This window comes from Peromyscus leucopus, chromosome 2, assembly GCF_004664715.2.
Source record: "Peromyscus leucopus breed LL Stock chromosome 2, UCI_PerLeu_2.1, whole genome shotgun sequence".
NCBI classification, from domain to species: Eukaryota; Metazoa; Chordata; class Mammalia; order Rodentia; family Cricetidae; genus Peromyscus; species Peromyscus leucopus.
Window position 1 is genome coordinate 154,210,809 of NC_051064.1, and position 20,317 is coordinate 154,231,125.

The 20,317-nt window shown below is 49.2% G+C and overlaps 1 protein-coding gene across 3 annotated transcripts in view; it reads left to right on the forward strand.

Annotated features, from left to right (window-relative positions):
* The window catches only part of C2H1orf159 (chromosome 2 C1orf159 homolog), a 125,316-nt gene that overhangs the window by 18,018 nt on the left and 86,981 nt on the right, over positions 1 to 20,317 (forward strand). For all 3 annotated transcript variants that reach the window (XM_037203309.1, XM_037203310.1, XM_037203311.1), the window contains exon 2: positions 548 to 616. The gene's annotated coding sequence lies outside the window, so the exon portion shown is untranslated. The remainder of the gene's footprint in view (positions 1 to 547; positions 617 to 20,317) is intronic.

Below are 20,317 nucleotides of genomic sequence, written 5' to 3' on the forward strand. Positions count from 1 at the left end.
GGTGCACTGGGCAGACAGCACTTCTCCTAAGCCCTGGACTGAGTTATGGGGCTTACAACCACCAGCCATAAGCTAACAGCCTGGGCAGGTAGCACACCCAATCCTGGAGAGGCTCTGGACTATTAGCTAGCAGTCACTGACCCTGGAGTATGAAGAACATTTCCAATTCTCACTCCAGGGGCTAGGGATGTAGCTCAGTGGTAGAATGATTGCTTTACATTCATGAGACCCTGGGCTTGGTTCCCGCACAAAACAACCAACTCCCAATTCTCGATCCAGTGCTGACTCTTGGCTGGGATGAAAACCCCTTTTTTCATGGATCACTTGACCTTGGTATGTTTCATCATATTTACTGTATACCAGAGCCAGCTTGTGTATGGTGAGGTATAGTGAACTGCAAGTCTTCTCTCTATTGGGAGCACAGACCATTGGAATGCCTATGTCCTCAGCCTGGTCCTTTGAAAAGCTGCTTGTCAATGTTTTGTATGGTTAAAATGAGGTAATCAAAGTATAATTTCACAAATCATAAAATTTATTTTTCTTACAGAGATTTTTTTCCCCCTGCCTGTTTACAATGTTTAAAGAGACTGCCCATCATAGGGAGCACAATGCGCAGGTAAGCCCCTAAGCCATGTAGAAAGAACCTCTAATGCAGGGTCCAGTTACTCACTTGGGGCACAGAAGGCCTCTGTGGGAGGTGAAGTCCAATGTCCATATATAATGGTTCTCTGGAGGTAATGGCCTATCAATACTAAGAAACCTGTAAGAGCATGTTTTTTCCCTTCTAGAGGGCAGTGGGTGAGGCTTGGCTGTGCTGGACTCAGGCTGTATTGGCCATCTTCAGGTTTGCAAAAGTCTAGGTGCTGAGGTAAATGGCTTTTATGTAGGGGGTCTGAGAAGAGAGACTCAGTTCTAGGTGTTTTTTTTTTTTTTTTTTTTTTTTTTTTTTTTTTTTTTTTTTTTTGAGACAAGGTTTCTTTGTGCAACAGTCCTGACTGTCCTGGAACTCACTTTGTAGACCAGGCTGGCCTTGAACTCACTGAGATCTGCCTTCCTCTGCCTCCCAAGTGTTGGGATTAAAGGCATGCACTACCACTGCCAGGCCAGTTCTAGTTCTTATCACAGCAAAATACATGCTGCTCATACAGCAAATGATGCAAGAGTTGGGAATTATTCTGGAGTGAGTTTTATAAAGAACCTTTGGAAATTCTCAGGGCTAGGGGAGAGTGGGGTCTTTTAAGAATGGGGTATTCAGCATCCAGAGTTAGAGTGAAGGATGACTCTCTGATCCTAAGAGCTGAAGGTGGGCTGCAGAGAGAGGGCTCATGAGCAGGTTGACAGGCTATGCAGCCTTCTGCACGTTCCCTGGATATGGGTCGTTATCACCTGGTCTGGCACCTGGACAGTACCCCCATCCCTGAAACTCATATGCCCTATTTTTCACTCTGGGTTTGGGCACAGTGATAAGAGCTGTTTCTGTTTTCCTTGGCCCCATGACCTGAGAAGTTGGGGAGGGAACTGAGGACCAAGGCTTTGGGTCTTCTCTGGCTGCACACCAGTGTTGTCAGCACAGGGGCTGCAGAATCTGCTGTCAGCTGACTACAGCTGGAGGTTCCTGTGTGGAGCCCAGTGGGCTGTGGGTGCCAGTAGCACTGTGACAGCCCCAATGACTTCTGGAAAGGATAGACATGGAGGCCTCAGGGGTCTCACATCTTTGTTATACAACATCTGCTGTGGCTGTGACAGAAAGCTACCACAGGTCAGGGGGATGCAGTCAGGCCCAGGGGGCCTATAGGCTCAGATTGTGGTCTGTTTGGATAGAGAGCATGATGGCCCCAGACCTGGACAGTTGTCCTAGATGGACAGTTGTACTAATGTACTAGAGGGCCTTGCCCTCTGTTCAATGTCCGTGAGGTGGTGAGGATGTTGTCTCCAACGGTGATAAGGCCATGGATGGACGGCATTACCAGACAGTATTAGACAGAGGCATCCAGATCTAACCATGTCTGGTAAGACATCCATCAGCAGGCAATGCACTGTGCAAGGGCCTTCCCATTTGGGCAGTTAGTCCTGATCCGATACCTGTGGAGGGAAGTTGGGGTGGGGTGGGGTGCTCCCTGCCTGCTCACCTTTCTGCAGAGCTGGCCCAAGGGCCATTTTTGGGTCCTCCTAGGACCTGGGGTTACTCTGAGGACTTCCTTCCAGGCCCCAGCCCAGTGCCTGATTCCCAAGTGTTTAAATATGTGGGTGCACCATGGGAGTCATCTGTTCACTTTCTTATTTGGAAAATGTTCATCACAGCACCTTTTTGGTTTTCTGAATGACTCAGATTAATGAATAACATTGAGGCCAGTAACAGACCCCCATCTCCACCCCCCACCCCCACTCCAGGGAGAGGCACCTGGGTTCATGCTGGGTGGGGTCCCCTGGCCCTGTACTCTGGTTTCAAATAAAGAAAGATAAGAGGTAATCCTGGATTCTGGTTTTAGGGCAAAGTTCCTGTTCTGGACAGTCACTGGGAAGGAATGGAGATTCTTTGTCTTTAATTAGGAGACAGCTGGTGACATCACAACCTGCTGTGTACCAGGCTCAGGTTCCTGAACTCACCCTTGCCCACTAGTCCCATAGGCGCCTGATAAGAGTTCTTATGCAAACAGTGCTGTCAACCATGCCTCCTTGCCTACCTAGCCCAGCATCTTGACCGACCCAGACAGTCTCTCTAGGAATCAATGAACCCCCAAATCTAGCCAGCAGGGGAGCCAAAGGTGGCCATTGCTGCTCTGGCAATAAGTGACAAGCTGCCTCTACCCCAGCATGAAGTAATAGACAAGGATTCCCATCTTGGGCAGAGTCCAGCCCCCATTGACTGCTGAGCTGTAGAGCTGAGGCAGGCCCTCTGCAAGCCCCCTACATCCTCAGCCTTGGCCTATCTGGAGTCCAGGAGCTAGGAGAAGTGCATCATCGGCCTGTCTTCGGCGAGTGGTGGGCCATCTTTGAACATCGTTACCAGACAGTGTTAGAGTCAAGCCAAGAAATCCAGCACTGTCCGGTAAGATGCCCACAGAGGCCCAGGTAAGCTTTGGCAGGAAGATACAGGGTAGGATACATGGTTTCCACCCTCAGAGAGGCCCAGTGGAGACCTGGTACCATGAATAGCTAGGGATTGTATCTGCATTGGAATAGACCAACAGAGAGAGGTTGACCCTGACTCACACTGTCTGCTTTGTCCAAAGCAAGGGGACTGTGACACATTGGCTCAATATCCATGTTAAAACTACTGTTGGTCTATAGATAGTCAGTGCCCACTTGATGCAGGAAAGGAAGGTGTCCCAGGCCCGAGTAGCCCCACTAGGGGTCAGTGCACATCTCCCAGATCTGGGTGAGGCAAATATTGGCATGAGGCCCTCTGAGCCCAGGCTGGGCCTTAGTCCTAATTTAGAGGCTTTGTTACAGTTCCACCCAGTCCACACCTGCTAGGTGTGGTGGCAGCACCTGCCTGGTTGTTGTAGGCAGGACCCAGGTGCCTAAGTGCCCTAGTCCCCAGAGCACTGGGAGGGGGCACCTGTAGGGCAATGGTAGTGAGCCCATCATCCCAGGACACAAAGAGCCTCTCAGAGGTGCCTGGTTAGGGAAAGCTCTGCCTGAAACCCCCATGCCCAAGGTTAACTTTCTGCCCCATAGCCCTATCCTGGGTAGGGTAGGTGAAGTGTGGAACTAGAGCCCCTAGGGGCTGGGATCAGGAGGCGGCCCCATTGCTGCATGCAGGGCTCCGCCGTCATCATTACCAGGCAGTATTAGAGACCAGACACTATCCAATGCTGCCCAGTAAGATGGCCACGGATGCCCAAGTTGGAGATGGAGGCCGCCTGGCAGGGAGTTGAAGAGGACAGATTCCACGGGCAGGACCCAGGTGCCTGCAGAAGAGGGGTGCCCCCAGCACGACAGAAGGAAACCCTTCATTCTAGAGGGCAGATTTGGGCTGACCTTGTAGCACCTTCCAACTTCAAAGACAGGTGGTGGGGAGCTCAACAGCCTGAGGTAGAATCAAGTTCTTTTTGGGAAATTAGATGTAAAACAATTAGGATGGGGTCTCATGGACCCTGAGGCCTCTGTCTGCCTCTCCATGAGGCTCAGTGGAAGAGCTTAGCACCAGTGGCCACAGATGAGCTCCCCTGTCCAGCCTGAGGACTGCAGTGGACTAGCTTGGGGCCCAGGTGAGAACTTGGGAGGGCCAAAGAGTCCCTCTCAGAGGCTGACAGACCCAAAGAGCCGAGAGGCAGGCTAGAGTTCCATGTGACCAAGGGCCAGGTTAGGATCAGGTTGTAGATGGGCTCTCCATCTAAGTATACCCACCACAGAATAGCCTAGACATCAGGCCCAGTCCCATTAGGGTCCACGGTGTATTTAAGATTGGCGAGGTTCAGCTACTGGACAATGGAGCTCTGACTCCAGGATGCTGCTCATTGTCTACTTTTCTGCCCAGCCCTTACCTGCCTTTCTCAGGACCCAAGAAGGATATGGGGATGAGGGACCAGGTGGTGATATTTGTTGTCTGATGGTCTGGGGTCTGACATTTTAAGCACATGGGAATAGCAGCCCCCAACAGAAGTACAATGATCACATCCACAGGCCTGCAGTGCCAAGCCATATCTGCATAGGGTATTTAGAAAAGGTGTGTTCTTTGAACCTCCTGTTGCTAAGGATGGAGTCTGTAATCCCCATATAGAGCCAGGAGACTGAGCATCTGAAAAAGACCCAGTCTATGCCTCCCCTCATCCCATCTCTGTCTTTACACACGTATTTCCTAAGCTTGGAGAGCCTGCCAAAGCAGCTTCTCACATTTTTCTGGTATCTTCTATCATAGAGGCCACACAAGTGACTCAGGCCCTGTACTGATTTCCTTGGATCACAACAAAGGCCTCACTGCCTCCAGGTGCTGTTGATTCTCCAGCTTCTCTCCCCATAGCCAACATTTCTCAGAGGACCTGACCCAAGCACAGGCCTAGCATATGGTGGTGGGCAGACTGCAGGAGCCTGCGGTCTTGATAACTGCCCTAAGTGACTATCTCACTGCCAGGCTTCTTGTGCTCTCAAACACCACCCAGATAAGCTTCCCTCTTCCTGAGCTTTTTTTAGCTCCATCGTATCAGGCCAGTAAAATCAGTGCTGCAAGAAGGATTTTTTTTTCTTTTTCTTTTCTTTTCTTTTTGAGCTTCAGGAAACTAAGGCTTCCTTTTGAGAACTAAGTGGAATTTCAGTTGTTCTTGTGGCTGCTGAGCCACAAAGAGAAGAGATTGGGAGCTGGATGAGGGTCAGGGGCAAAGGGTGTTGCCTTTTCCCCCTTCTGGTTGTGTCAAAGACACAGGGAAGACAGAATCATTTAACGATGAGCCTGGTGTCCCTGTGTCCTTGACTACTCAGAGTGAACACTTCTCAGGGAACATGAAAGGCTAGGGGACCCTGCCAAGTATGAGGCTGGCCAGGCCATAAGCCAAAGGGGCAGGCCACCTTCTCTGCACTGAATCCTGTTCTTGCATAGCAGGCTGAAAGGTACAGAGACAGGTGCCCAGACAGCAGTGGTGTGTGGTGTGGTGTGGTGTGGTGTGGTGTGGTGTGTGTGTGTGTGTGTGTGTGTGAGAGAGAGAGAGAGAGAGAGAGAGAGAGAGAGAGAGAGAGAGAGAAGAGAGGAGAGAGGGAGAGGGAGAGGGAGAGGGAGAGGGAGGAGAGGGAGAGGGAGAGGAAGGGAGGGAGAGATCATTCAAAACGCAGAGCCTACAGAACCTCCAGCAAAACTTGAAGGCTGAGCAGATGCTAGAAGTCATGAGTTGGGAATGGGTGTCCTGGTATCAAAGCACCACTGAATATGGGGACCCTGCTTACCCTGCTTTATCTAACACAGGGTAAGAGAGAGTCAAGAATATGATAGAATTGTAGCCACAGGTCAAGAAATGAAAAGTGAAACAGAGGTTCTGTTTGGAGTCCTGTATGGTACTCAGCTGGTCAGCTGTAACTGGGAAGTGAGGTTCAGGTCATGGTCCCCACAGCTAGTTAGTTATCAGCATCTACTAGGCTTAGTTTAGGAAAATTGAGAAATGGATCAAAAAGCCCAGGGTCCCCAAGGCTCCTCTGCAGCAAACATCTCACCCCTCTTTTCAGGGTGCCTTTGTTCCCACCTGCAATAGAGAAGTTTGGGGATTTGTGGCAGAGGAATGCAATCCCAGTGTGAAAAAGTGAGTTGCTGGTTAACTTGCCCGACGGGCCTTAATCAATGGTGAGGCCAGAGAACAAAGCTCTGAAATTCAACCTCTCCTGCAGCAGGATCAGCCAAACTTAGACGCCAGCAGCTGTGGGGGGCTGGGGCAGGAAAGGCTTGTCTTGTCTACACTCAGGCTACTTCTTAGCGTCTGTTGGAACTACGTCTGTTGGAACTACGTGTCTTCAAGGCGAAGCCGCCATTTCGTCCACACAGCGGTCAGCATTGTCCCTGAGCCTTTTCAGTTGTATAGCACACCCTCCACGTCCACTGCACCTCTGAGTGCCATGCTCCTGCAGTGGGGAAATTCCTTAGGCCACTTACCTGATCCTAAACACACTAAGAAGATCCTGACAAATTGATTTTGCAAATAAAGTATTTGCAAATTACCAAGATGCCTGAAAATTAACAAAGGACTCCATCCATATTTTATGGCTCATTTGCATTTTCATAAATGCAAAACATTTTGCTTAATTCAACAATCTGCCAATTGGTCCAACATTTTATCTGGGTTATCAGAAAAACCAAACAAAGCTGAACTACTTTTCCAGATGCTCAGCCTAAAAAAGGCTTAAAATGTTCACCAGGTATTAATCAAAATACTGCACTCTTACAACCTACGGATTTTGTTCAAGAACAGTCAAAACAACATACTCTATATTATGCCTAAAGAAAACTAACCTTACTTCCCTTCAACATTATCAGCTATTAAGTTTAAACTCAGAGAGCTAGTCATCTGGGTACAAACTCAAGGCTGAGCATGCCTGAACGCCATAGCACAGGCTAAATGTTCCTCAAACCAGGCGTTTTATATGGCTATTCATAGCTGCTGTGCTATTTGGCATTAAAGTTTAAAAAAATTTTTTTTAATGGACTTTGGACTTGATCCTGAGTAATGGTTTGAGAAACCTGTTCTGTCTCCTTCAATGTGGTCCTGGCTTTGTTGGCACCTCAGAAATGAACAAGTGAGAAAAAGCCGGAGTACAAGACTGACCAATTCTGATCTCACATTTCCACCAGCCTAAAGGTCTCAGCCGACCTCTGACCATAGGTCACTCTGGGTCATAGCTGCTGGCAAAAGCAAGCCCTTCCCAGCACAGAAACCTGCCAACAGAAGTGAGGTTTATACCCACCAGCCGCACCCTTCCCTGTACCCACCTCTGAGGCTGCAGCCTATCATGGTGGAAAAAGTATCTCAGGAACAGAAGTGGCTGCTTTATGAAAGAACATTCCAGAAGGATCTATTTCCAGGAATGGCAGGAGTCTGTTTTTCAGCTCTCCAGGTGCTTGAACCCACCTGGTCTAAAAGATGCAGCCTGTGGACCCCTGGAGGCTCCCAAGCCTAGCCCAAGATGGCTCCATATCTGAATCCCGGCTGTGGCATGGTTGAAGGAGACACTTTCTTCTTTGGAAGGAAGACTGTTCTGTTCTGCACCCACCATTACACAGAAATTCACTAGACAGAGGCTGATCCGTGAGTCGCAGGTCTGTCACCACCATTCATCCTATTCCATGTCACTTAGGAGCCCTCCAGCCTCTCCCTACAGAGTGGTATTCTCAGGCCTGTCTGGCCTCCCGCCTGCCCTGCCCGCCCCTACCTGCCCCAACAGGTTCCTGACAGGATTCTCCACTTTTGAGCAGAGCTACAAGCCGCTCCACCCGCAGTATTGAGGCAACACTGTGCCTGTGCCTAGGACCCTCCAGGAGGGAAGTAAACCAATGTTTATAAAGGATATGGAGAGGCCTGGGCATTCACCACCCCCATATACCTGTCAGCCGTGGTGGATAGAGCAGGGCGCTCAGCTTTGGCATCAACCCAAACTTTCCCTCAGCCAGGATTCAGCCTCAGGCGTTGTAGCTGGGGAGTCACAGGAAAGAATGACTGTCTCACCTTCAGGTGAGTCTCAAACACAAAGAAAACTAGGGTACACGGTGGACTGGCACAGGTCGACAATTCAGGGACAATGGGGAGGAAAGAAACAGCTCGCAGCCAGGAAGGGGAAGGACAGTGTGGCCTGGGCTCGCCTTACATGTAGCTCCTTACCCCGCCCCATGCAGGTGTCTGTTCCCTGCCAGCCAATCTCTGCTCCTGGCCCCCAACAGGTGTGTCCCCGGGGCTCCGATAGGACGAGAGGGAGGCCGCTCTGGTGACGCAGGCAAGGGGGCGGTACGCCCACACATTCCTGCCCCCACCTTGCCCGCCAAGCCCAGGTTGAACAAAAACCAGGGTAGGGAGGCCCCTGTGGGGCCTGGCTGGCATGGTGCATGGGCAGCTGATCACCAAGGCCCAGGCCACAGGAGTAGCTGTAGGCAGCAGCTACTTTCCAAATTCATAGGCACTGCAGGCTGCCTTAGAAGGGGGAAAGGTGGGAGTCATATATTGTATATATGCATTGAACCTGACCTCCTCACTTCTCAGGTCCCACCACTCCACTATAGCTACTATCCCTGTCTGGATCTCAGCATCTATTCCTGACCAGAACTTGAAGGACCTGCATTTTCCCAGCCGCTCTATAAGCAGGTTGCCTTAGAACTCCACAGACACAAATACTGGGGTCATAGATGTTCCTAGGCCCTTCTTTGAAGTAAAACTAGCCTGGTACAAAGGCCGCAAGCACCCTAATTTGGATTGGACATTGATTATAGAATCGTTAATCTAGAGCCAGGCATGGCAACTCATGCCTTTAATCCCATCAGTCCGAAGGTAAAGGCAGGCAGATCTCTGGGTTCAAGGCCAGCCTGATCTATCTACAAAGCATCAGGACAGCTGGGGCTACACAAAGAAACTCTGTCTTGAAAAACAAAAAACAAAAATAGACTAGTGGTGCAAGGTTTCTTGTTAAAGCTTGGGAGGGCATATGGTCTCTGGTTCTGGGAGGGTATAGCCCCACTGTAGTCTAGGGATGAAACCATTAAGTCCCTTACTGAGAGTTCCCCATGACTCCACCAGACATGTTTGTTTCTTGGGCTCTCAGGGGAAGGGCCTATAATGAAACGACAAACGACCCTAGCAATTAGGCAAACCAGCAGAGAGATCCCAGGAGGCCCAACTATTTTCCATAACGAACTCAGCAGCTCTGCTGGAAACTCCTAATTATGAAGGACCTGTCTCCTGAGCCCTGACACTCAGTATCCTTCTATGCCTATGAGTAGAAGGAGCTTTGTAAGGCCTGTTTGGCTCTGTCCTATGTATAACCTTCAGGTGCAAACTGTTCTCCAGGGATAATGTGGCCTGGGAGGGTAGCCTAAATCAGGTAGTAGTTGCCAGCATCAAATGTTGGAGCTAGGGCATTGTCCTTCACTGGACCAGGCTAGCCATACTATGGATTACACTATGGATTCTCAGTCTACCATCTATCCTAGACACCCTGGTTTCACATCTCACTTGAGCCTAGCCTGCCCGAACCAAAGAGTTATGCTAGGGATAGAGGTGTTTCAGCCTGGCCTACATTCCTCTCCCATCCTAGAAAAGCTGTCCATGCAGTATGAGTGACCTCTGACTTCCTGAATCCCATTTCTTCTGGCTGTGGAAGGCATGTTCCTTCTCAGTTATCAGGACTCTAACTCACTCTAATGTTCATTCAGAGTATCTGTGTTTGGGGAACAAGAATGGGGTCAGGATACTCCTGGATACTGGGCACCTGTGTTTTGGGAAGACTGAAGCTTTTCCTTCTGACCCCAAACCTAAGGATGTTTGTCAACAAGCACAGGAACAAGAGGCTGTTCCTTGCTAACTTCCTGGCTCAGGTTTACCTGTCCTTGCCTGGCAGGACTCTCTGTCATCCCAAACTGGCCTGATGAGGTGGGCTGAGACCTCCCAGGGATAATAAGAGCAGCCACTATCCACAGAGCCCTAGGATATGGTTGGGACCAGACCGGGACCCTAAGGACAGACCTTCAGGGCCATGTCTACATAACTTAGTTTTTGATATAGGGGATGCTATACTGCCCAGCCTCAGGGGCAGAGTACAAATACTAATCTGAATCCCAGAGGTCCCTACTATGTCTTTGGGCTACATCCCTGAGCCCCACTTTATTATGAACCCATCTCTAAAAGCTCTGATCTCTGGTCAGATGCTCCAGTTAAAGTCTATTGAGGACATTTCTGGGGCATGTCCTGGCAGAACCCAACAGCCCTGAGCTGTGGTACATATCCCTCTGTCTCAAGTTGACAAAGGGTAGGTGAGCACCCTAAATGTCACATGAACACATAGATATCTTCTGATGAGATTGAAAGGACTAGGCCTGAATGAAAAGGAGAAGGTGATCTGATAGGCTCACCCTGTCCCTGCTCATATACCCAGGCATCTGAACCTATCTCTGAGTGGGATCCTCAATAAATGTTCTTTTCACCATCATTAGGAGTTGTGTGCTACCAAGATGAACAGACACATGCAATCAGTTCTAAGTCAGGATGCTGAATATCTAGTGTAACCTCCCACTCTTTCCCTTTCCTGGGTGGCAGAGGTTGCTGTTCAACACAGGCTGAGCATCAGGAAAAAAAACCTCTCAGGTTGTAAGCTCAGGTCTCTTCCTTTCTTGTAGATGCAGCAGTGAACCTCCTGTCCTCACAGCTCCCACTCACATCCATTGCCAGGGAGTCAGCACCTTCCACATAACTCAAAAAGCTCTGGATAGTTTGCTCTCTTGGCCTCAAAGTAGAGAGACAACCCGTTTTTCACAGGAGACTCAATAAAATGGCTCCATCAGGGAGCTCCAGAGCAGTGGGATGGAGCCTTGCATGAAAGTGTCTACAGATATTCCTCTAGCTTTCTTGGTCCCTGATGGAAATGGCCTAGGCCCTTCACAGAAATTATGCTGAATGGCTGGTGATCCTCTATGTGAATGTCCTCAGGGAATAAAGTTGTCTTTAAATATTTTCCTTAAAGAGTCTGAACTGGCTTTTTTTTTTTCTTTCTAGACAGAGTTTCACTGTGTAACAGCCTTGGCTGTCCTGGAACTAGCTCTGTAGACCAGGCTGGCTTCTAACTCAGAGATCTGCCTGCCTCTGCCTCCTGAGTGCTAGGACTAAAGGTGTGAGCCACCACCACCTGACGACCCCTGGCTTCTTGTTCCTACAGTTACTACATGATTTTCGTTGTTCTTCTTGATACTTATAGAATAAAATGACCAGAGCTATCTATGTCTGTATTAGCCACGCGGTCTAGAGAAGGCAAGGTTGCTACATCTCATCACAGGGTTTTGAGCAAAAATGATCACCTCAAGATATCCCATTGCAGAGCCTCCTGCTTGAAGTGATGAAGCCTAGGGTGGTCATCAAAGTCCAGATCCAGCATCATGGTAGGGTCCAGTAAGCCTAAGGCAGTCCATCCTTTTCCCATCTAAAAAAAAAATGGTTCTACTACCTTGCTAATGCCTAGTTGTTGATAGCCAGCTCTGAGCACCCAAATGGATGAGCAGTCTGAGTTGTAGCAAGATCCACCATTCACCATGTGAAAAAAGCATAGGGAGGAAGGCCTGACACTCATGTCTGCCACAAGTCTCTCAGGGCAGGTCTCAAGTCTCAGTAGAATCCTCTTTCTGTATATTCCACTTGTTGAGGGGGTCAGTGGATGTGGGTAAGATGGGCAGAGCTCCTGTGGCCTTGCTGGTTAGTTGAGCCACTTCACAGACCAGGCCAGTCTTATGCCAGCTGCACTGGGTGTCAGAATCTCTGTGAAACCAGACAAAGGTTCTGTCTGGCCCACCTGCTGGGCAGGGCAGTGTTACCATGGCAGCAGGAGAGGGACAGTGGGTGGGAGTATGTAAGGAAGCTCTCTAGGGACCTGAGAGGCATGACTGCTCCCCTTGGTGGCCTCCTTAGAGGAATGGCTGGTCTGAGAGGTGTGGCAGAAACCCCCACATCAGTGACTGGTGCTGGAGTTGGCCTGAGGGAACCCAGCCCCCAGTCCCTCAACCCTAGCCAGACTGAGGCCTCCTTGGGTGGGGCAGACACAACAAAGGCCCATTGTGCTGGCAGCCAGGCTACTTCCTGCATAGTTACCAGCCTTGCCAGCACCCAGAATAAGCTGAGGAGGGGTCCCACATGCTTCCAGGGGCTCATCTTCCCTCTGGGACAACCTGGCAGGAAAAAAGAGGGCCCTGAGTCTCCTTTCAAGCTGCGATTCTCTCAGGCAGAACAGGCTCCAAGTTCCCTGACTCTGTCATGTGCTCAGAGACAGCTGCCAGCTTGTCCATTTCTGGCTTCTCTTCCTTATGAGCCAGAAATCTTCCCACTGGCTTTTGGCTCTTCTAACTTGCACACCAACACCTGGGGCAGATATGGGTAGATGCTGAGAACTACCTGACCAGCCCTATGTAGGGCCTATCTTAAAGCCAGCATGCTGTACCTGGGAGCTTAACCCAGGTGGATCAGACTCTGTTACCTCAGTTTCTGGCCCTTTGCCACATGGGGGAGGGGGTCTTTGAGCTCTCCCACTGCTCTAGGGAATGGTTGGTGTTTCTTTCACTCATGGTGGACAGTCTGTGGGCTACTTTTGTCTCTTCCCACTCTAGCCAGCACTGTCCTGGAAAACAGACCATTTCTTTAAGAAACCTAGGAGGAAAATTTATCTCATAGAGTAGTTCTGGGGCTCCTCCCCCCAAGGGCCAGTAAACCCTCCTCCTAGTATTTAGGATTCAGGCAAATTGGAGGTACTGCTCAAGAACAAAGAGCACCAGTTCTGCCTCTTCACACCTCTAAGTCTCCTCTCTTCCTACACTAAGCTGCCTCATATTGGCAAGAAGGCCCACGGGGTGGGACTAGAGTATTGATAGAGCTTTGGGTCTGTCTTGGACTTGCTTCCTGCCCTAGGTCCATGGAGCAGGTGCTTCTCAACATGCTGCTCTTTTCTAAGGGTTAGGAACTAACAAGTGAACACACCTGGGAAGTGGCCCAGACAGACGCTGCATAGAGGACTTGCCTTCATCTTTTTATTCAATCTTCCATTCATTTGTCTCCTGCCACTCTGCCCATCCACTCAAGGGCCCATAGACGCTTTGACCATGCAAAATATAGAACTTAAGGGTTCAAGCCAAAAAGGTCATCCTATTAACACAAGGTCCCTTCACAATCCTGCTGAGCCATCTTAGAGCATGTATATCATGTGGCCTTAGGCCTGACACAGAGCCTTAGCAGTGACACAGAACAGAGAGGCCAAGAGCAAGGATTCCCACTTGCTTTCCTGAGTAAATCCTGAGCTCCCTCCCTCCACCTTTGTGATCTACACTTCAGGGTTAGTCTAAGTGTCCAGTTAGGGCCAGAAGGACAGAACAGACTCTGTTGATACTGGACCAGGCCCTACAGTCAGCCTCAGCCTTGACATGGCCACCCTCTCTGCCAGAGACCTCCACTCTCCTGTGTCCTCCCCAGGTCACCCTGAGGGTTGTGATACTAACCATAGCATCTTTTGAAATCTTAGGAAATGTGAATAGAAAACACAGAACCTAAAGTATGAAACCCTACATTCATTTAGAAACAGCCTTCTGCTGCATTTACCTGACCTGAGACTGTATACTTATTTCTTTATAGTTGCTCATTGTGATCTACCTTAATTCTCCATAACTCCACCCAAGTTTCCAGAGGCCCAGCCTGTGATCAGCTATCCAGACTTCTCAGCCCATCCTATCAGCTTCTGATGTCCACATGCTTTGCAGTTTTGTTCCACTCATCCACAGGATCACAGGTGTCCCAAGCTGCTTTCCCCAACCCCCTGCTGGGATCATTTGTATCGGGATGCCAGTACCACAGAAAAAGAGGAAATCTGAGGATGGAGTTCTGGGCACCCTCGGTCTGGCAGCTGAGAGGTCTCAGCTCAGACTTCTTGCAGGTTCTAATGGGGCAAAGGAGGTCTATGTGGAGAGTCCTGGTGGTTGGTAGGCAACTTGATGGTTCATATCAAGGTAGGAACTGAGGCCAATTCATGATCTATTGCACTGTAAAGGATCCTGGCATTTGGTGGGGAAGCAGATGATGGCTTAGCAGGAAGGACAGAAGAAGTTATGGGATCTGGAGAGCTGAAGGAAGAGAGCCTTCTCCTGGCCTCCTTGGGTACCTGCACATACAAACAAGCAAGCACATATACATGAAATAAAAATAAATACATTTTTAAGGGATTTGCTATTGAGCTTCTATTTTCCCCTGCACAGGGACCAGCTTTCAGGTGGTGGTTTAGTGTGTCCATCAGTCCCTGGTATTAATGACCATCACATTCAGCCTGCCAGGCTCTTGAACATGAGTGTGAAGTTTGGAATCCAAGATGCCTCTGGACTAAACCTTTTATACAAAGCTCTATATCAAACTAAATGAAACTCAAGGATCCTTAAAATAAAATTCCAGGAATCTCAGCATCATAGGCTCTTAGTAATCACTCTGAGCAAGCAGCCCTGAAACTCAACTGGCCCATGGCACCTGAAACCTACTTGCAAGAAACAGACCTCCAGGGAGGCTGGCTCTCTGGGGCTTGGAACAGAAGAGGAGCTGGGTAGAGAAATCCCAGCTGGTGGAACCAAGACAGCTATGGAAATCTGAGGCAAATCAGTCTCAACAGGCTCCAACTCAGCCTCCTCCCCTCCTCCCTCCCCACCTCAGGTCACCTAGGCTTCTGGAGGCACAAAACTGACGATGTGGAGTCTGATAGGGGTATGGGAGTGGTTGCCCCTATGAAGGTGTCTCTGAGCAGTTTGAGGTCAAGTTGCCATTCTGATGAATGAGAAAAGACACCTAGGTTAAGTGCTCAGTAGGATTGCCACTTTGAGAGCTGATGGATCTTCACAGTAGGGTAGTCTTTGTGAAGGAGGGTGTGAGAAGGTCAGGGCTTCATCTACCTCACAGTCCTATAGCTCAGGATTCCTCAGACACTGGGAAGGGAGGGGAAGTGGATAGGCAGGGCCACTTCCTGCTTGGGTCTGGCTGGGGGAGCCCTGCCCACAGCTTGACCTCTACTTGATCCCACTCTCTTGCCTCTGATCTCCAGTGTTTCTCCACCCTCTGCTGTGTTTCATCCTAAATTCAAGTGGTATTTACAAATCAGTTATGTGTATGGCCCAAGGTGGGTTCTAGCCAGGTTGGGCTTTTATGCTACTTTGGGGTAGTCAGGAGTCAGGGTGGGAGCTTCAGGGAGAATGTCTTTGGTGTTTGCTGGATGCACAAGTAAGGAAGGAATTGAGGCCTGGAATGAGTGCTCAACTCAGGGCTACCACCAAAAGGCATGATTCCCTACACAGCTGAATCTGCTTCCTGGTGGACCTGTGTCAGCTTTATGTTCACCTGGGACACACACCAGATCCTACCTCTAAGTGGTTGTGAAAAACAACAAAATATTCAAGGTCAATATTGGCTCTGATTTTGCTTTTTGCTTTATTTATTTTGAAACAGGGTCTCATGTAGCTCAGACCAGCCTTGTACTAGCTAAGGATGGCTTTGAACTCTTGATCCTCCTGCCTTCACCTGCAAAGTACTAGGATTACAGCTGTGTACTGCCATACCTGGCTTATTGGTGACTTCTCTGTAATCTTAGCACTGAGGAGGGTGAGTTTGAGGTTAGCTTGGCCTATAGTGTAAGATCCTTCCTCAAAAATAAAACACAACAACAAAAAGTGGCTTTGAGATGGATGTGGTTGTGCATGCTTATAGCCCAAGATTTTCAGGAGGCTGAGGCAATGGGATCCCTTGAACCAAAGAGCTGGGGGTACCAGCTTGGGCAAGATATTGAAACCCTCTTATCTAAATAAATAAATGCAAATAAATAGCCTTGATGCTGAGCCTTTTCCTGAGAGTATAGGAAGCTGTTTAGGCTTTGATTTAGAGCTAGAAGAGGAGACCTATCTTTACTTCTGAGGCCAGGACCCAGAGGTCCCTGTGGGCAGATCTGGCCAGTGTCAATCAGTATACAGAAAGGCTAGCTCTGGTATACCCGTGGGTAGTGATAAACATTGTATCTCCTGGTGTCTACACTCCAGTAGCACTGCCACACAGGGAGTTGCAGAGAATCCAGACACAGCTGTTGGAGCTTAGCTTTTCCCCCACCCTTGGCTCTGGCAGGACACAGTATTGGTACAGGTAACAGATTTGCGTCCAAAAGCAGCACCTGGAAACAGCATTAGCATCTAATTTGAAAATTCTTAGACTCAGGAGAAAGGTATGGGTTCTTGATTGCAGGCTGGAGCCAAACAATTGATAATAGGGGTCTCTCTTTGGGGGCAGGGAGTCCTATGGGACACTGGAGGGCAAGGAAGCCCTCCAGGCTTGTGGAATGAGGCCAGTAAGCTGGCCCTCACTACTCTCAGCCTTACTGCTCTGAGCTGGGTCCTGAGCCAACAGGAAGCCTTGCTTGGGTGGGGCATAGAGTATTCTAAAGGAGCATGGTAGCCCTAGTAGCCCCTAGGCCTCCTGGCTCCTGTTTTTCTTTGTATGGCTTTCCAGTGGCCACATTGACTCCTAACACCCTAGGTCAAATGTCTGCAAAAGAGACCTGCTGACCTCCCTGAGAAGGAACCAGGCAGACCCGGTTACAGACTCTCAGGAGGTGCTCAAGGCACTAACTTGTTGAGGTGCAATAGACACCTTGCCCTGTCCTGCTGCTGGGACTCCTAGGCTCCCAAATTTACACTGATACTTTTACCCAAGCCTACTGAAGTTCTGGGTGCTTATTGAAGATGGCAGCGCCACAGCAACCACTTGGTACCTAACTGCTCTTCTGGCCTATCATCTAACAATTCCCTCAGTACTATCCCTTCCTCACTTTAACTGACCCCCTATAACACAGGTGTCCCAGTGCCTCAATCACTCTCCTTATTCCTTCAAAGTACTTCACCTTGGTGCCTGTGCAGGCTGTAGGGATAGATCAGAATATTTATTCAAGGTCCTAGGTAATTGGTACAGCATGGGGCCTGTGATGCCTCAGTGAGGTCAGATGGGAGTCAGACTGAGGTCAAATGGGGTTCAATCACTGTGGGTCATGCAGGTCTTCCTTTGTCTTCATTTCCAGAGGAGTAAAGACATCTTCTCTCATGGGTCAGGATCTGGGAAAAGCTGAGGCACTAGCCTGGATGGGAATGGACCAGCATGGTGGATGATTTCTGAGGAAGAGGGAGGCAGGGCCTAAAAGTGCCAGGTACCCTTGGAGTAGATGTTGCCTCGAGCAGAGGAGGGGTTTCTGGAGGCTCAGGCTGAGCAGAAGCTAAGGTGTCTCTGTGATGGTATAGGGGTTTTTCAGATTCAGACCCCTAGTGGAGCAGATGTGAGGGTAGGGGGCAGGTACAGGTAGGTGAAGGACACCAGCTTCTGCTGTGTGAGCTTTCAAAGACCTGACAGAGAAGCTGGAGTAACCTTGCTTTGTGTTAGAAGTCTCTTTTCAGATTGCATTGCAGAGGAGGGAGGCAGAACCATCCAGAAACCTCAGGAGGCAGGGTCCCAAGCCCCAGAGGCTAAGGTCCAACCTGTAGCCAAGCTGGGAAAACTGAGCAGGTGCTCCGGCTTTAAGCCCTGTGCCTGGTGACAGAGCTAGACAGGCACTCCCCAAGCCTCAGGTGCCACAGCTTGGCCCCTAAGGCAATGTCTGATGCAACCCCAGCACAGAAAGGGGGCCACTGTGAGCTATGGCCAAGCAGAAGGAAAGCTCTGTTATACAAAATTATTTTGCCCACCTTTGGGTCCCTCGCTCCTGACAGAGGCCTGAGCCAATAGACCAAGTGGGGCCCCTCAGCCCCTTCAGGCACCCAGCTGCCCAGCGCCCTAAACCAGCCATTTTTTCCTGGCCTGGTCATGGTCGTTCCATTTCTCCTACTCCCCCACCGCCACCCTCAGCAAATCTGGATTCTTAATAAGACCTCTGGGTCTCCTAGTAATTGGTCTCCAAAGGAAAGTGTCGTGGAGACAGAGACCCAGGCCTCAGAGGGTGGGTGGAGTCAGAAAATCACCACCCATTTCCACATTTGCTTTGGTGTCTAATTGTGCTCAGGGGCTACAACTCCCCAGCACCAAGAAGGCTTGTTTTTCAGAGTACAAGAGTGTAGTGGGGACTCTCAGACACAAAAGACCACTGTGCTCTGACGAGTACTCAGATAAGTACAGGAATCAGGCCTAGGGTGCTAGGGCTGGGGTGACAGGGCTAGGGTTTAGAGTTGAAGCTACTTAATCAGCAAGAACTGTTGGTATGGGAATTTAAGCCAGGTGCTTGAGGGGTTTCAGTACAGTCATACTGCACCTAGATCCCGGACTAAGACATGTAGGGTTGGAAAATGTGTTTCTGTGTTTTGCAGTAGAGTTTGTTTCTAATTGGGGTCAAATTCACATGACAAAAATTAACCATTTTAGGGGGACAGTTCATTGCATTTCTACATTCATAGTATTTTAGTAACTACCACTCTTTGGCCTCTATCTCTATGGGCTGAGTCTGAGTCTGTTCTGGGAATGTCCTAGGAATAGGTCATACTACATACAATTCCGGCTTTTTGTGCCTTGCCAGGGAACCCAGAAACAGCCTCCAATTCCTATCTTCCTACAGTAAAAGTGTTGATAGCTCTTGCTGCTGTTTTTTTTTTTTTTCATCCCATGGGCCTTTGTTGTCTAGGAAGACATGTGCCTGCTCATGGACTATCCTATGGTCCGGGAGGGCCAAGAGATCAGGTCCCATAGGAAACCCCAAAGTTTAATGGAATCAGAGCTGACTGGTAATGAGAGATCCTAGGCCTTGTTAATACATGTGTAGCAACAGCAGAGCTGTGTCTCCAAACAGGAAGACAATGTTGGGAAAGAATCTTGGAGTAAATATTTTATTATGAAACCAGTATATGTAGTGAGAAGGACCCTCTGATCCCCTATCATGAGGCCACCTTTGTTCAAACTATGTGTGAACATGGGGCATCAGACCGTGAGTCCAATAGAGAGGGAGAAACAGGAAGAGAGGCAGTGACTTTACAGTTACCGGGTAGAAGAAGGTCTCATTTGAAGTTTGAGGACACAAGAAAAGACAGAACATGGGGTCCAAGTCATGGCAACCTGGTATGCACCCCATGGAAAGTAGGTAGAGACAGACCTCAAAAATGGCAACAGCAGGCACTCAGGAGGCAAGACTGTGTCCTAGAAGCCTCAATTGCAAAGGGAGCAGGATGTCTCCTGTTGTTATAGTCAGCTGTAGAAACAAGAGGTTGGAGAGAGAAGGGCCAGGGGCAGGGAAATGATTCCAGGAGAAGGCCATAACAATGTAGCGTCTTGGCTAGATCAGACCCCAGGGGCCATCTTTCCTTCTAAGCCCAGGCCATAATGGAGCAGGCTGGCCCTGAGGGGATGTGGAACTCTGGTCTGATGTAAGACATGAGAGTTTACTCATAGTGATAGGTATCCTCATCTTTCCTCCTGACAGATGCCACAAAAATAAGACAATCTGTCCCACCTCCAGGACTCCTGTGTAAAGGGGCCAATGTTAAACTAACTGCCCACTACTGGTAATGGTGCTACCTAGAACAAAGTGAGGTTGGGTTCCAGGACTCTACCCCTCCAAACATGACTGCATTCTAGCTCAGGGACCCATGTACTAGATTTCTCCCAAATCTCATCCTAAAGATCCCTAAACTTTCCTCAAGCACTACTCGTAGTACCATAAATCTGGACTCTCTCTCAGTGACTTCTTGAGGTCCTGCCTACCCATGATCATGGAACATCTAGCATCCTGGGACAGTACCTAGCAGCAGGAAGGAAGCTGCACATATAGGTTGTAAGCATGTGTGTGCAAACAGGCTTGTGTGAGAAGGTGTATACATTTGAGCATATGAACATGGCTGTGTACATATGGGCCAGCATATAGCTACACATGTGTAGATGTTTGCATGAAGGCAAGTACTCGAGTGTGCAAACAGGTTTGTGGGTGAATGTGTGTATGTGCTAGAATATGAACATGAGAACATGACTGTGTACACACTGGCAAATATGAAGACATATATTCTTGTGTTTTTACACAGGCAGCCACACCTATGTGTGTGTACAGTGCCTACACATTAGTTGTGCCTGCTACTTCCTTTTATTGTTAGATAAAACAGAGAAAGAGGAACAGGATTATGAAAGGC